Source organism: Plecotus auritus (genome assembly GCF_963455305.1).
Source record: "Plecotus auritus genome assembly, chromosome: X".
NCBI lineage: Eukaryota > Metazoa > Chordata > Mammalia > Chiroptera > Vespertilionidae > Plecotus > Plecotus auritus.
In genome coordinates, this window is record NC_137784.1 from 62,660,560 (window position 1) to 62,674,031 (window position 13,472).

A 13,472-nucleotide genomic window follows, 5' to 3' on the forward strand; every position below is an offset into this window, starting at 1 on the left:
TAGTCTTTTTTTTTTTTTAATATATTTTATTGATATTTCATAGAGAGGAAGGGAGAGGGATAGAGAGCTAGAAACATCGATGAGAGAGAAACATCGATCAGCTGCCTCCTGCACACCTCCCACTGAGGATGTGCCCGCAACCAAGGTACATGCCCTTGACCGGAATCGAACCCGGGACCTTTCAGTCCGCAGGCTGACACTCTATCCACTGAGCTAAACCGGTTTTGGCAGGGCTGTAGTCTTAAATATTTGGATACATTCACCCCTCAGACCCTTAAGAAGAAATGTCTGATTTTCTTTTATACTCAGGCCTGGCCTCAATATCAACTGGCAGATAGAGAGACATAGACCCCAGAGGGAAGTACTAACTACAATGCCATCTTTCAATTAAATATTTTGCATGCAAGGGAAGGGAAGTATTTTAAACTCTCATACCTCCAGGCTTTCTTTACTTTAAGAAACAAATATTAAGTCAGCAATGAAAAATTGAACCCTAGCTCTTGACAGCCTTGACCCAAAACAATACCAGAGTCAAACCCCCCTAAGAAGGTAATGGGGCCTAGTGGCCCACAGAATACACATAAGCCACATTTTCCTCCTAATAATACAGGATCCCTGGAAGGTTTAGTCCCACTGAGATCCAAGGAGACTCAGCCAAACAGGCCCTGTTTACCATCCAAACTCTCCAGGAAATGGCAGGGAGATAGTTTTGATCCACCTTGCTGAGAACCAATTCCAGCATATAGTAATTACAAGAGTTTTACCAAAAAGTTGGTGAAGCTTGGGCAGCTCAACAAAGATGATCCACATATGTAGTTTACCTGTTGGAAACGGCTAAGGCACTTCCCCCAAACCTGAATAGGATTGTTAGCTGCCAGACAGCTCAGGGCATTTTATTGCCTCCTGTTGGCCAAACACCTGAACAGCTGTAGGCTATTCCCCAATCTGACAATATCCTTTGATACCTTACCCTTTGAAGTGTATATTTCCATCTTGCCTTGGGACAAATTGTGTTTAATAAAAGCACGGGGTCCTGAGACAAGGAGAGTCTTCATTTCCTTTAGCTGGAGATCTTCTGACCCCCAGTGCCTTTCAAAAATATATTTCATCCTTGGACTCTTTAATCATCTATGCTCAGTCCCTTTCTCCAGAATGCTGAACCCTTTCTAAGGCTGGGACAAGAACCCCAGTATTATGGTGCCCTAATGAGGGGCACCAACATTTATGGCTCCTGAACGTGGGACCTAACCCTGGAAGTACCAATATTAATGGAGCGCTTCTGGAGAAAGAAGGATTCACCTGAATGGAAAATATCACCAGACCTGGTGGTGGAAGATTCACTGTGCATAGAGCCCATGTCAGCTTCGGAACCCCATGGATCTGCAAGTGTGTGAGTGATTCTTTGTGTTTAAATCAGATTATTATAATTTGGTCAAAAGGCAAAATTATAAAGAAATTGGAATATCCAAAGGTACTTTTTAAAATCAGCCTGAAAAAAGAGTACCGTGGTCATCTTTAATATGGTTTCTTGTTCAAATCATGAAAAACTTAATTTGTTTTGAGGATAGAAAATCTGTAATTTCTAAAAAGCCACCAGATCCTCTGCCCCTGGAGATGAGAGACTGGGCAGCTAGAGAGATTAAAACTGTCAGCTCTCTCCCCAGGAGATTACTCAATGTTTTGTTTAAAAATTATAGAAGAACTCGCAGGGAAATGCAGAATTTGGAAAAGGTCACCTTGGGTGCTAGTAATTACTTCGGAAAGTGAAAAAGGAAAAAATTTAAGATCTGCCTTTTACTGTGGACCCCTAGACTGGCCTCCTCCAATGGGACCTGACAACTGCTCCCCCACAATGCCTACTGTGAGCGGGAAGTAGCCAGAGTGGTTATCGACCCTGCTCCCAACAGTAGTTGGGGTCTCCTATTTGGAGGGGGGACTGAGAGAAGTTAGCTTGAAATGAAGGTAGCTAGTGCAGGGCTCCAGTGGAACATAGGCAGGGGCAGACATGGCAGTTTGAGCCAGCCTAATCATAAGAATCAACCATGCAGACATATTAAAATGTTTCTGGACTCAATGTGGGAGTCATGGGAAACCAAGGGAGGGCCTGCAACATTAAGGTGTACTGACGCATAGAAACAGAATGTTCAGCATAGGAACAGAGAAAAAACACATAGAAATATGGAAAGTTTAAGTCCATTGATGGGCAAAAGAAATTGAGGAAATCAATCAGGTGACAACATAGATAGATATAGAAGCAAATTTGTAGCAAATATATACCCCTGGACTACAAGGCTTCATGGGGTAGCCCATTATTGGGCCTCCCTCCCCATGAGGGGAGTCTGAATCTGCTTGCAGTAAATTTTCCACACCTTTGCTTACATCTTCTGGTTCACGGAGTTCAATCTTCAGCATCGTGAGACACGACCTACCTTGGGGAAAAAACCTTGGCTCACCGTTCTGGTTATCAGTACCTGTAACACAAAAAGATAGAAAGAAGAAGGAGAAGGAAAAGGACGAAGAGAAAGAGGCAGCCTTGGGACCCATAGTTAACAGATCTCTACCAACTTCTCCAGAAGCTGAGAGCTCCCTCCTAGTCCTGAACTTCTGTGCACGGAAAAAAAGTCTTAGATGGTCAGTCACATCCTCACCAGTACTTGTTGTTTCTTTATTTGTTGATGATAGCCATTCTGACAGGTGTGAGATGGTACCTCATTGTTGTTTTGATTTGCATCTCTCTGATGATTAGTGACTTTGAGCATGTTTTCATATGTCTCGTGGCCTGTATGTCCACTTTTGAAAAGTGTCTATTTAAGTCCTTTGCCCATTTTTGACTGGATTGTTAATCTTTCTTTTGTTAAGATGTATGAGTTCCCTATAAATTTTGGAGATTAGGCCCTTATCGGATATAACATTGGCAAATATGTTTCCCCATGCAGTGGGCTTTCTTGTTGTTTTTTTAATGGTTTCTTTTGCTGTGTATTCTCAGTATTAATCTATATTGTTATATGAGAGAGTTATATTTAGTTTTTTTCTAAGAAAACTATTATTAAGTTTAAGGAGTGTATCATTATACTAGTATAGCATATATGAAAACATTGATTTATAAATTGTTATTCTCATGTGTCTAGGAGATGAGCCAAGAAGCTATGGGGTCATCTATTCTGGTAGAGTATTATCATCATTAAAATTTCCACTGGTATAGTAGTTAATGTTATTAAATATTCATATATACATTTTAAATTCTGCTCTTAGAAGTGAACCCACAATTAGATAATAAATATATCATGGAAAGAGAAATTGGATCTTCCCCTTATTTTGTTCAGTCATGCAATTGCAAATTTAAGGCCCTGTCTTAACTAATGGAATTTTTTTTATGTTACTTACTTGATTAATTAAGTTAGTTAGTTTAAATTTTTATTGTTGAGGGTATTACAGATGTCCCTGTTTTTTTCCTCCTACTGACCCTCTCCACCTGATTCCAGACTCACTCCAGGTCTTCACCATCCTATTGTCTGTGTCCATAGGTAATGCATATAAGTTCTTTGGTTAATCTCTTCCTGCTCCCCACCCCACTACCCTCTGAGATTCATCAGGCTGTTCTATGTTTCCATACCTCTGATTCTATTATATTCATCACTATATTTTGTTCATTAGATTTCCTGTTTATTTATTTTGATTTTTAGATTCAATTTTGTGTGTGTGTGTGTGTGTGTGTGTGTGTGTGTGTGTGTGTATACACTAGAGGCCCGGTGCACGAAATTTGTGCACGGGGGAGGGGAGTGTCACTCAGCCCAGCCTGTACCCTTTCCAATCTGGGACCCCTTAAGGGATGTCTGACTGCCCGTTTAAGCCCGATCCCACTGGACATCCCTCTCACAATCCAGGACTGCTGGCTCCCAACTGCTCGCCTGCCTGCCTTCCTGATTGCCCCTAACCACTTCTGCCTGCCAGCCTGATCACCCCCTAACCACTCCCCTGCCAGCCTGATTGATGTCTAACTGCTCCCCTGCCAGCCTGTTTGGCCCTAACTGCCCTCCCCTGAAGGCCTGGTCACCCCTAACTGCCCTCCCCTGCAGGCCTGGTCCCCCTCAACTGCTCTCCCCTGCAGGCTTGGGTCTCCCCCACAACTGCCTTTCCCTGCAGGCCTGGTCGCCCCCAACTTCCCTCCCCTGCAGGCTTGATTGCCCACAACTGCCTTCCCTTGCAGGCCTGGTCCCTCCCAACTGCCCTCCCCTGCTGACCATCTTGTGGTGGCCATCTTGTGTCCACATGGGGGCAGGATCTTTGGCCACATGGGGGCAGCCATGTTGTGTGTTGGAGTGATGGTCAATCTGCATATTACTCTTTTATTAGATAGGATAGAGGCCTGGTGCATGGGTGGGGGCCAGCTGGTTTGCCCTGAAGGGTGTCCCGGATCAGGGTGTGGGTTCCCTTGGGGCATGGGGTGACCTGGCTGAGGGGCCTGTGGTGGTTTGCAGGCCGGCCACAACCCCTGGCAACCCAAGCAGAGGCCCTGGTATCTGGGGTTTATTTATCTTCTACAACTGAAACTTTGTAGCCTGGAGTGGAGCCAAGCCTTCTGCTTGCTCGGTGGTGGCAGCCATTTTTTTTGGGTTTATGTATCTTCTATAATTGAAACTTTGTAGCCTTAAGAGGAAGCCTGGACCGGCCAGTGCATGCGGAAAGCTTGGCTTCCTTCATCACCAGGGGCAACCCTAGCCTCCTGCTCTTTCCAGCTCCTTGGCTGCTGCCATTTCTCTTTGGATTTATGTATCTTCTATCATTGAAACTTTGTAGCCTTGAGTGGAGGCCTAGGCCTGCAAGGGCAGGCAGAAAGCTTGGCTTCCTCCATTACCAGGGAAACCCAAGCCTCTCTCCTGCTCTCTGTGGCTTTAGACATCTTGGTTGGGTTTATTTGCATATTCACTCTTGATTGGCTTGTGGGCGTGGCTTGTGGGTGTAGCAGAGTGATGGTTAATTTGCATATTACTCTTTTATTATATAGGATATATAAATAAATAAATATATATATATATATATATATATATATGAGGCCTGGTGCAAGAAACTTGTGCATGGATGGGGGGTCCCTTCAGCCCAGTCTGCACTCTCTCCAATCTGGGACCCCTCGGGGATTGGGCCTAAACCAGCAGTCAGACATCTCTCTCACAATCCAGGACTGCTGGCTCCTAACTGCTCACCTGCTTGCCTGCCTAATCACCCCTAACTGCCCCCCTGACCTGTTCACCCCCAACTGGTCCCCACTGCTGGCTTGGTCACTCCCAACCGACCCCTTCCTGCCAGCCTGGTTGCCCCCAACTGCCCCCCCTGCCAGCCTGGTTGCCCCACGCAGCCTACTGTTCAGTCATTTGGTCATCCGTCACTAACCACCTGCTGGCCTTGACGCTCCACGCAGCCTGCTGTTCAGCTGTCCATCCAGTTGTTTCAGTTGTGATAACCCCTGTCTTTTTATATATTAGGATATATGTATTTGTTGCCATTGTTCATATATTTAATCTTATTATTTATCTTCTTCTTCTCTTTCTTCTTCTTCCTCTTCTTAAAGAATACCCTTCAACATTTCATGTAATAGTAGTTTGTTGGTGATGAACTCCTTTAGTTGTTTCTTGTCTGCAAAGCTTTTTATCTGACCTTCAATTCTAAATGATAGCTTTGCTGGGTAGAGTAGTCTTGGTGGTATGTTCATGCTATCCATCATTTTGAATATTTCTTGCCACTCCCTTCTGGCCTGCAAAGTTTGTGTTGAGAAATCAGCTGAAAGTCATGTGGGCACTACCTTGTAGGTAATTAACTGCTTTTCTCTTATTGCTTTTAAAATTCTCCCATTGTCTTTATCCTTTGGCATTTTTATTATGATGTGTCTTGGTGTAGGCTCTGGATTCCACATGTTTGGGACTCTCTGTGCTTCCTGGACTTGTAAGTCTGTTTCTTTCACCAGGCAGGGGAAGTTTTCTGTTGTTATTTCTTCAAATAGGTTTTCAATATCTTGCTATCTCTCTTCTCCTTCTGGCACCCCCATAATGTGAATGTTGGTGAGTTTGAAGTTTTCCCAGAGATTCCTAACACTCTCTTCATATTTTTGCATTCTTTTTCCTTTTTTGCTTTTCTGCTTGGATGTTTTTTGCTTCCTCATATTCCAAATCATTGATTTGATTCTCAGCATCTTCTTCTTTACTGTTGAATCCCTGTAAATTATTCTTTATTTCAGTTAGTGTATGCTTAATTTAATATCTTTGATGTTCTCACTAAGGTTCTTAAAATTCTCACTAAGATCCTTGAAGCTCTCATTAAGATCATTGAGCAACCTTATAACCATTGTTTTGAACTCTAGTAGTTTGCTTGCTTCCATTTCATTTAGTTCGTTTTTCTGGAGTTTTTTTCTATTCTTTCATTTGTGACATGTTTCTTTGTCTCCACATTTTGGCTGCTTTCTTGTATATATTTCCATGTATTAGGTAGAGTTGCTACATCTCCTGGAATTGATAGAGTGGCCTTGTATAGTATGTATCCTGCAGGAGTCAGTGGCTCAGACTTCCCCAGTACCTGAACTGGGCACTCTAGGTACAGCCCTTTTTGGTTTGTGTGCACAGTCTTGTTGTAGTTGAGTCTATTTTCTTTTACATACTTGTACTGATTTCAGAGAGGAAGGTAGAGAGAGAGAGAGAGAGAGAGAGATAGAAACATCAGTGATGAGAGGGAATCATTGATAGGCTGCCTTCTGCACACCCCACACTGGAGATCGAACTCACAACCCAGGCATATGTCCTTGACTGGAATCAAACCTGGGACCCTTTAGTCCACAGGTCGATGCTTTATCCTCTGAGCCAAACCCACTAGGGCAGTATTTAAGTCTTAATTGCTATTGGTGTCACTGAGAGGAATTAACTTCCAGGCCAATTGTCTATGAAGACAAGCTATGACTACTGTGGAAGAGCTGTTGTGAAGGAGACACCCCTATGGAGTAGGACTTGCTTCAGTGAGGCTTTGGTGCTCACTGAGTCTGCCCCTTGAGTGTGTCACTTTTGAATATATAGAATTACAATCTGGCATGGTCTGAAGCTGTGCAATGGATGCACTGGCTCTGGGGCTTCCCAGGAGGTGCAGAGTCAGCCACTGCCTAGGCCACCTGGCATGACCTAGAGAGCCATCTGCAGATGGCTACTACTTATGTTGTGCTTGGCAGTGCCCAGGCAAAATCAAGCTGTCAAGCAAGGCAAACTGGTGCTAGTGTCAGGTATTAGGCCATTTATTGAGTAGCATGGGGCTCACTGATGGCAGCTATTGCTTGCTTGAGATATTTTAATAAAGTTTAAAGCCTGAGCCAGGACAGACCATTCATATGGAAAAGTCACTGCAGATAGCTTGGGTGAGGCTGCAAATTGGATGGAGCACGGTCTCAGGGAATCATCAGGGTGTAGTGAACAATGTTAGCAAGGGTGATGGAAGCTCAGATATGTCTTCCAGTCAGCTCTTTGATGAGTGAGGTCTCAGCATAGAAATAATGACCCCTGTGAGCACCTCTGTCTGGGAGAAGGACCCATAGTTCTTGCTCCTATTGAAATTTAGGTGAATGAAACATATTAAAACAATATTACTAAGGTTATTTTAAAAAAACATGAATAACTATGTTTTTTACTACCTAGTTCAGCTATATAATATGCATTACATACTTGATCAAGGTCATTGTCTCATCTTATAGAGGATTAATTATATTCTTGTCTTTATTTCACATGTTAAAAATATAAAAACAATGAAAATTTAGTTGGCTTCAAAGCAAGGAAAAGTAGAAGTCTAATGCCTGCTATATTTGTGGTTTTTTTATTCTATGTGGACAAGTACTAGTACTATAACAACATCCTTCTCTGCATAGATGTGGGAAATGAAGAAGAGGGGAAAATAAGGAAATTGAATAAATAGAGGAGAATATTTACCCCAGGAGAGCTCCTTATTAAGGAATCCCTGTTGAAAGATTGGTCTAGAACAGGGGTGGGCAAACTTTTTGACTCGAGGGCCACAATGCGTTCTTAAACTGGACCGGAGGGCCTGAACAAAAGCATGGATGGAGTGTTTGTGTGAACTAATATAAATTCAAAGTAAAGGAGCGGAGGGGAGAGCAAGAGAACCCTCCGCTCTTTCGGCTCCGTGGGCCGGATAGAACAGCCGAACGGGCCGGATCCGGCCCGCGGGCCGTAGTTTGCCCACGGCTGGTCTAGAAGCTCTTTTTCTGTCACTGTTTCAACTCACAACACCTTAATTTTATGAGATTATATTTGAAGTGACCCCTTCTCTTCCTTACCATCTTCATAGTCTCATCTCAAATAAAGTTCATGTTTCTTAATTTATTTTGATGTTATATCAATCTATTTCTGACAGAATTTGCATTTTCACATTTGCAGCCTTCATTTCCAATAGTAAACTATTATAAAAATACGACTAGGATGACATAAAATAAATATTCCCTTAAATATTCCCTAAAAGAAATAATAAGCTAATATTTTCATGTGGATAAATTGAAATTGCAGTTTACAGTCTTTAAGCACGACTGTTTCAAATGAAGAATACATAAAATTAACATTTTTGTAAGAGCCTAATTTCAAGAAAAAATTAAATTATGCCTGATATTAAAATAATTTTTCACAGAATAATTTATTTGCTTTGAAATTAAGGAGGAAAGCAGAATATTAATAACTCTCTCCATGGGAATCTCTTTTAATAGGCAACAGCAGTAAATGAAAAGATGAAGAATGTGAACTGGTTTCTTTTTACTTTCAAGCATTGCTGGTTGTAGGTCTGTGGTGAGTATGTTTTGATGATGTAGTAAATTAGATTCTCTACAAACATACACACACACACACACACACACACACACACACACACACACACACTTAATACCAAAAACTAGTGTGAGGATTCTGTATAGGTCTCACAATATCTGCTGAAGGTTGGCCCCAGCTACTGATAAAAAATGTTGTTGTTTTTTTAAATCTGTGAGTCAATGCTGCTCTTTTAATTAAAGGGAGTGCAGTAGGACACTTTCTAGACTAGAGGTAAGCAACAATATTAACCTTTTATACCCTATTTCTAAAATGTTTTTATCATTGCTATTTTTAAGATTGATCTGTATTCAAGATATTAATCATTTCCTTCACCAATCATTTTATCATGATCCCACATCTTATTCTTAAAAGTTCTACCACTGTGCACATTTAAGAATATCTGTTTATAGTTCTTGCTGATAGGGTAGTGAGCCACAGAATCCCGATCTTCTGATATAAGGTAAATCAGTCAAATACTGGTCATTGAAAAGTGGAACTTAGAGACTCCAGGCATCCTCTCTTGGGTGCTCAGTGGCAGCCATCTTTGAACAATACAGGGTGGGGCAAAAGTAGGCTTATAGCTGTGAGTATGCAAAACAGAGTTTATTCTGTTATTATTTACTAATTGCTGTATTATTTTCCATATAATTATTGTATATAAGGGGTTTTTGTTTTGTTTTGTTTTCCCCCCAAGCCTATATATATTGAAAATCAAGAAAACCTGGTGTCTTACTCTGTTAAGGCAGATTTAACAAAATGCCACAGACTGGGAACAACATACATTTATTTCCCACAGAAGTGGAGGTTGTAAGTCTGAGATCAGGGTGCTAGCATGATTTGGTGAGGGCCCTCTTCCAGGTCTCAGACTTCTCATTACACCTTAACAGGGCAGAGGGGCATAGTAAGCTCCATGGGCCTTATTTATAAGGGAAATAATCCCAATCATGTGAGGTCTGCCCTACTGATCTAATTACCTCCCAAAGGCCCCACCTTCTAATAATTTGAGGGTTAGAATTTTAACATAATTTTTCAGGGAAAAATATTTAGAACTTAGCATTTCACTTCTGGCTATTCAAAGTTATGTTATTACATGCAAAATGCATTTATTCCTTCTCAATAGCCCCAAAAGTGTTAATTAATTCTCTCATCTACTCAAAAGTTTGAAGTCTAAAAGGACCACCTAAAGTACATACAGGTAAAAATCAAAGTATGATTCATTCTACTTCTTTAAAATATATTTTTATTGATTCCAGAGAGGAAGGGAGAGGAAGAGAGAGATAGAAACATCAAAGATGAGAGTCATCTATTGGCTACCTCATACACGCCCCTATAAGGGGTCAGGCTCAAAACCCTGGGCATATGCCCTGACCGGGAATCTAACTGTGATCTTCTGGTTCATAGATAAATGCTCAACCATTGTCAACACTGGTGGGAATGATTCATTCTTTTATTAAATTTTTATTTTTAAATTACAATTTACATTTGACATCATTTGTATTACCATAGTGGTTAGATACAAAGTGGTACCCAATTTTTCCATAAACTCCTGGCACTATACTTAGTTATTACAATATTATTATCATTTAAAATTATCTTTATTGTTGAAAGTATTACAGATAACCCCCTCCACCCCACACTTGCCTTTACCACTCTATCGTCTGTGTCCATGGACTATGTATATATGTATATGACACCCCAGTTAATCACTCCCCCACCCTTACACCCTCACCTTCCCTCTGAAATTCGTCAGTCTGTTTCATGCTTCTATGTCTCTGAATCTACTTTGTTCATCAGTTCATTTTGTTCATTAGATTCTACCTATGAGTGAGATCATGTGATACTTATCTTTCTCTGACTGGCTTATTTCACTTAACATAATACTCTTGAGGTCCATCCATGCTGTTGCAAATGGTAAGGGGTTTTTGTTTTGTTTTGTTTAACAGCTGCATAGTATTCCACTGTGTAAATGTACCACAGCTTTTTTTATCCACTTCTCTGCTGAATTGCCGGAAGCCAATTCCAGCATGTCATAATTACAAGAGTTTTATCAAAAGGTTGATGAAACTTGGGGACTCAGCAAGGGCTGAATCACATATGCAATCACCTGTTGGAATGGCTGGAAGGCACTTCCCCCAAATCTGAATAGGATGATTGTTTGCTGCCAGAGAGCTCAGGGCATCTCAATCTACATGTTATTGCCTACTGTTGGCCAAACACCTGAACAGCTATAGGCTATTCCCCAATCTGACAATGCTTCTGTAAACCCTACCTTTTGAAATTTATGTCTCCACCTTGCCTTAGGACAAATTGTGTTAATAAAAAGCAGGGATCCTGAGACAAGGAGTACTAAGAACTAAGAACTGGAACTTTAGCTCCTTTAGCAGAAGCTCCTCTGACCCCCAATGCCTTTCAAAATTATCTTTTGTCTCCGGACTCTTATTTAATCTACACACAGCCTTTCTCCAGATTGCTGAACCCTTCTTAATGCTGGGACAAGAACCCCAGCATTAATGGCGACCCGAACTGGGGCTTCCTGAACCCTGGCAACACCAACATTAATGGCGCACTTTTGGAGAAAGAAGGATTTGCCTGAGCAGAAACAACACCAGCAATGGTGTTAAGGTTAACTATGCGTAGAACCCATGTCAGCTTTGGAAGCCCGTGGCTCCGCAAGTGCTTGGGAAATACTTTGTGTTTAAGTCAGATTATAATGGGGAAATATTTGGTTAAAAGGCAAAATTATAAAGAAATTGGAATATCAAAAGATACTTTTGAAAATCAGGCTGAAAAAAGAGTGCCGTGGTCATCTTTAATGTGGTTTCTTGTTCAAATCATAAAAAATCTAATTTGTTTTGAGGATCAAAAATCTGTAATTTCTAAAAAGCCACCCTTATGCCCAGATTTCGTGATCCCCAAAGACCACCAGGGAGCCGAGTCCAATGCAAAAGCAAAGAGCCTCTCTCCACCTCACCGCTGCACCGGTGTGTGTGTGTGTGTGGGACTCGAGCTCAGTCCCACACACACACACACCGGTGCAGCGGTGAGGTGGAGAGAGAGAGAGAGCCGCAGACCCCAAACACGCTGACTTATAGGGGGCCTGGGAGAGGTAGGAGGGGTGAGGTAGTGTGGCCTCCGCTGATTGGTCGGGGTCAGGTTGCACATGGGGGCAGGGTGCAGCTTACTTTCCTCTTGCATTTCTATTGGTTAATTCAAAAGTGTGGGATGGGCTCTTGGAGAGGTTCTAGGGCAGGAACCTGACTCCATGAGGTGGAGGACATGGAACAAAGGGAACATGGAGTCGGTCTCTCCCTGCCCTTTCACCACCAGATCCTCCATTTCTGATATCAAAGGTGGCAGGAGAGGGCAGAGCTATCAGCTTTCCCAAAACAAAAAGACTACTTAAAGCTTTATAAAAATTACCAGAGAACTTGTAGGGAGAACCAAAATTTGGCTAAGGTCACCTTGGATGCTAGTTATTACTTTGGAAAGTGAAATAGAAAAAAAAAAAATTAAAATCTGTCTTTATCTATTGAAGCATGAAAAGATACTCAGCCAGGTCTAATACTAAATATTCCCCCAAATCAAGCAGGATGTGGGGGAAGGGAGACATGTGGTGACCCTGCAATATGGATGCCCACTCTCCCAGTATGCTAATTTAAAGTCTCCTTCTTGCCATAAAATTTTAGATATGTGTCTGGGATTTCTGTACTCATAAAGAGAGAAGCTAGTTTAAAACAAATGCGTGCAACATCTGATTTTTGGACATTTAGATAGGGTTCTAAGCTTAAATCTCTCTTTGTGATTGTACAAAAAAAAAACAACCCAAGACTGTTTTTTCCTAAGAAAGATGGTGGATTTGACCCAGGGAAAAGATACAGGTTAGGTTCAAGCAGCAAGATTGGCATTTCCATAATAAAGAGTAGCTTTTAAAATGTTAATGAAGCATGTTCAAAAGTTAAATTTAAGGCCATCAAGAAAATCAGTAAATTGTCTCTGTTATAGAATTTATCCAAAGAAAATGCCTTAAAATAATTAGAATTGGATTTGAATCTCAAAAAATTGTTGAAAAATATATTATAAAGATCTAAGTAGCCCAGGTAAAAGCTAGCTGCGCCTTTCTAATGGAGGAAGGGGCTAGTTGCCCTTCCCCCAGCAGAAAGGCAGGTAGGCCAGTTTCCTACCAGGAGCCATCTTTAAGAAATGTGACAATTTTGCATTTGAATACCTACAAGTTTGCTTCTTGACTTCCCCCCCCCCCCCCCAGCAGAAAAATATGGTTGGTTTAAAGTCAATTAGCCAGGCCCTTGCTGAACCTGTGTTGCCATCCAGAAACGTGGTTTTGGCAGCTTAAAATTTTGGAAGTTTGCTTAATTATAAAAATAATAAAATTTATTAAATATCTAGGTATTTCAAAATGACGATACTGAAATATTAATTTTAGTATTCCTCATAAAAAATTTAGAGGACAAAATTAAAGCTATTAATTGATTATGTCTTGTATTTTTGAAATTTATTCTTAAAAATATAAAGTGTTATTAATCAAGAACTGCTACATATCTGACTTGCCAGCTCCAAAAGTTTAAGATTCAAATTGAATTGGGAGAAATTATATAGTTGTGGTAATTAAATGCCTAA

General features: G+C 41.2%; 1 pseudogene across 1 annotated transcript in view; it reads left to right on the forward strand.

The window, feature by feature from the left end:
* Positions 1-1,268: 1,268 nt before the first annotated feature.
* The window catches only part of LOC308240145 (ADP-ribosylation factor-like protein 2-binding protein), a 40,816-nt pseudogene continuing 28,612 nt past the window's right edge, over positions 1,269-13,472 (forward strand). Inside the window, exons 1-2 of the transcript in view lie at positions 1,269-1,390; positions 2,410-2,631. The product of the transcript in view is annotated as an ADP-ribosylation factor-like protein 2-binding protein (transcript). The remainder of the gene's footprint in view (positions 1,391-2,409; positions 2,632-13,472) is intronic.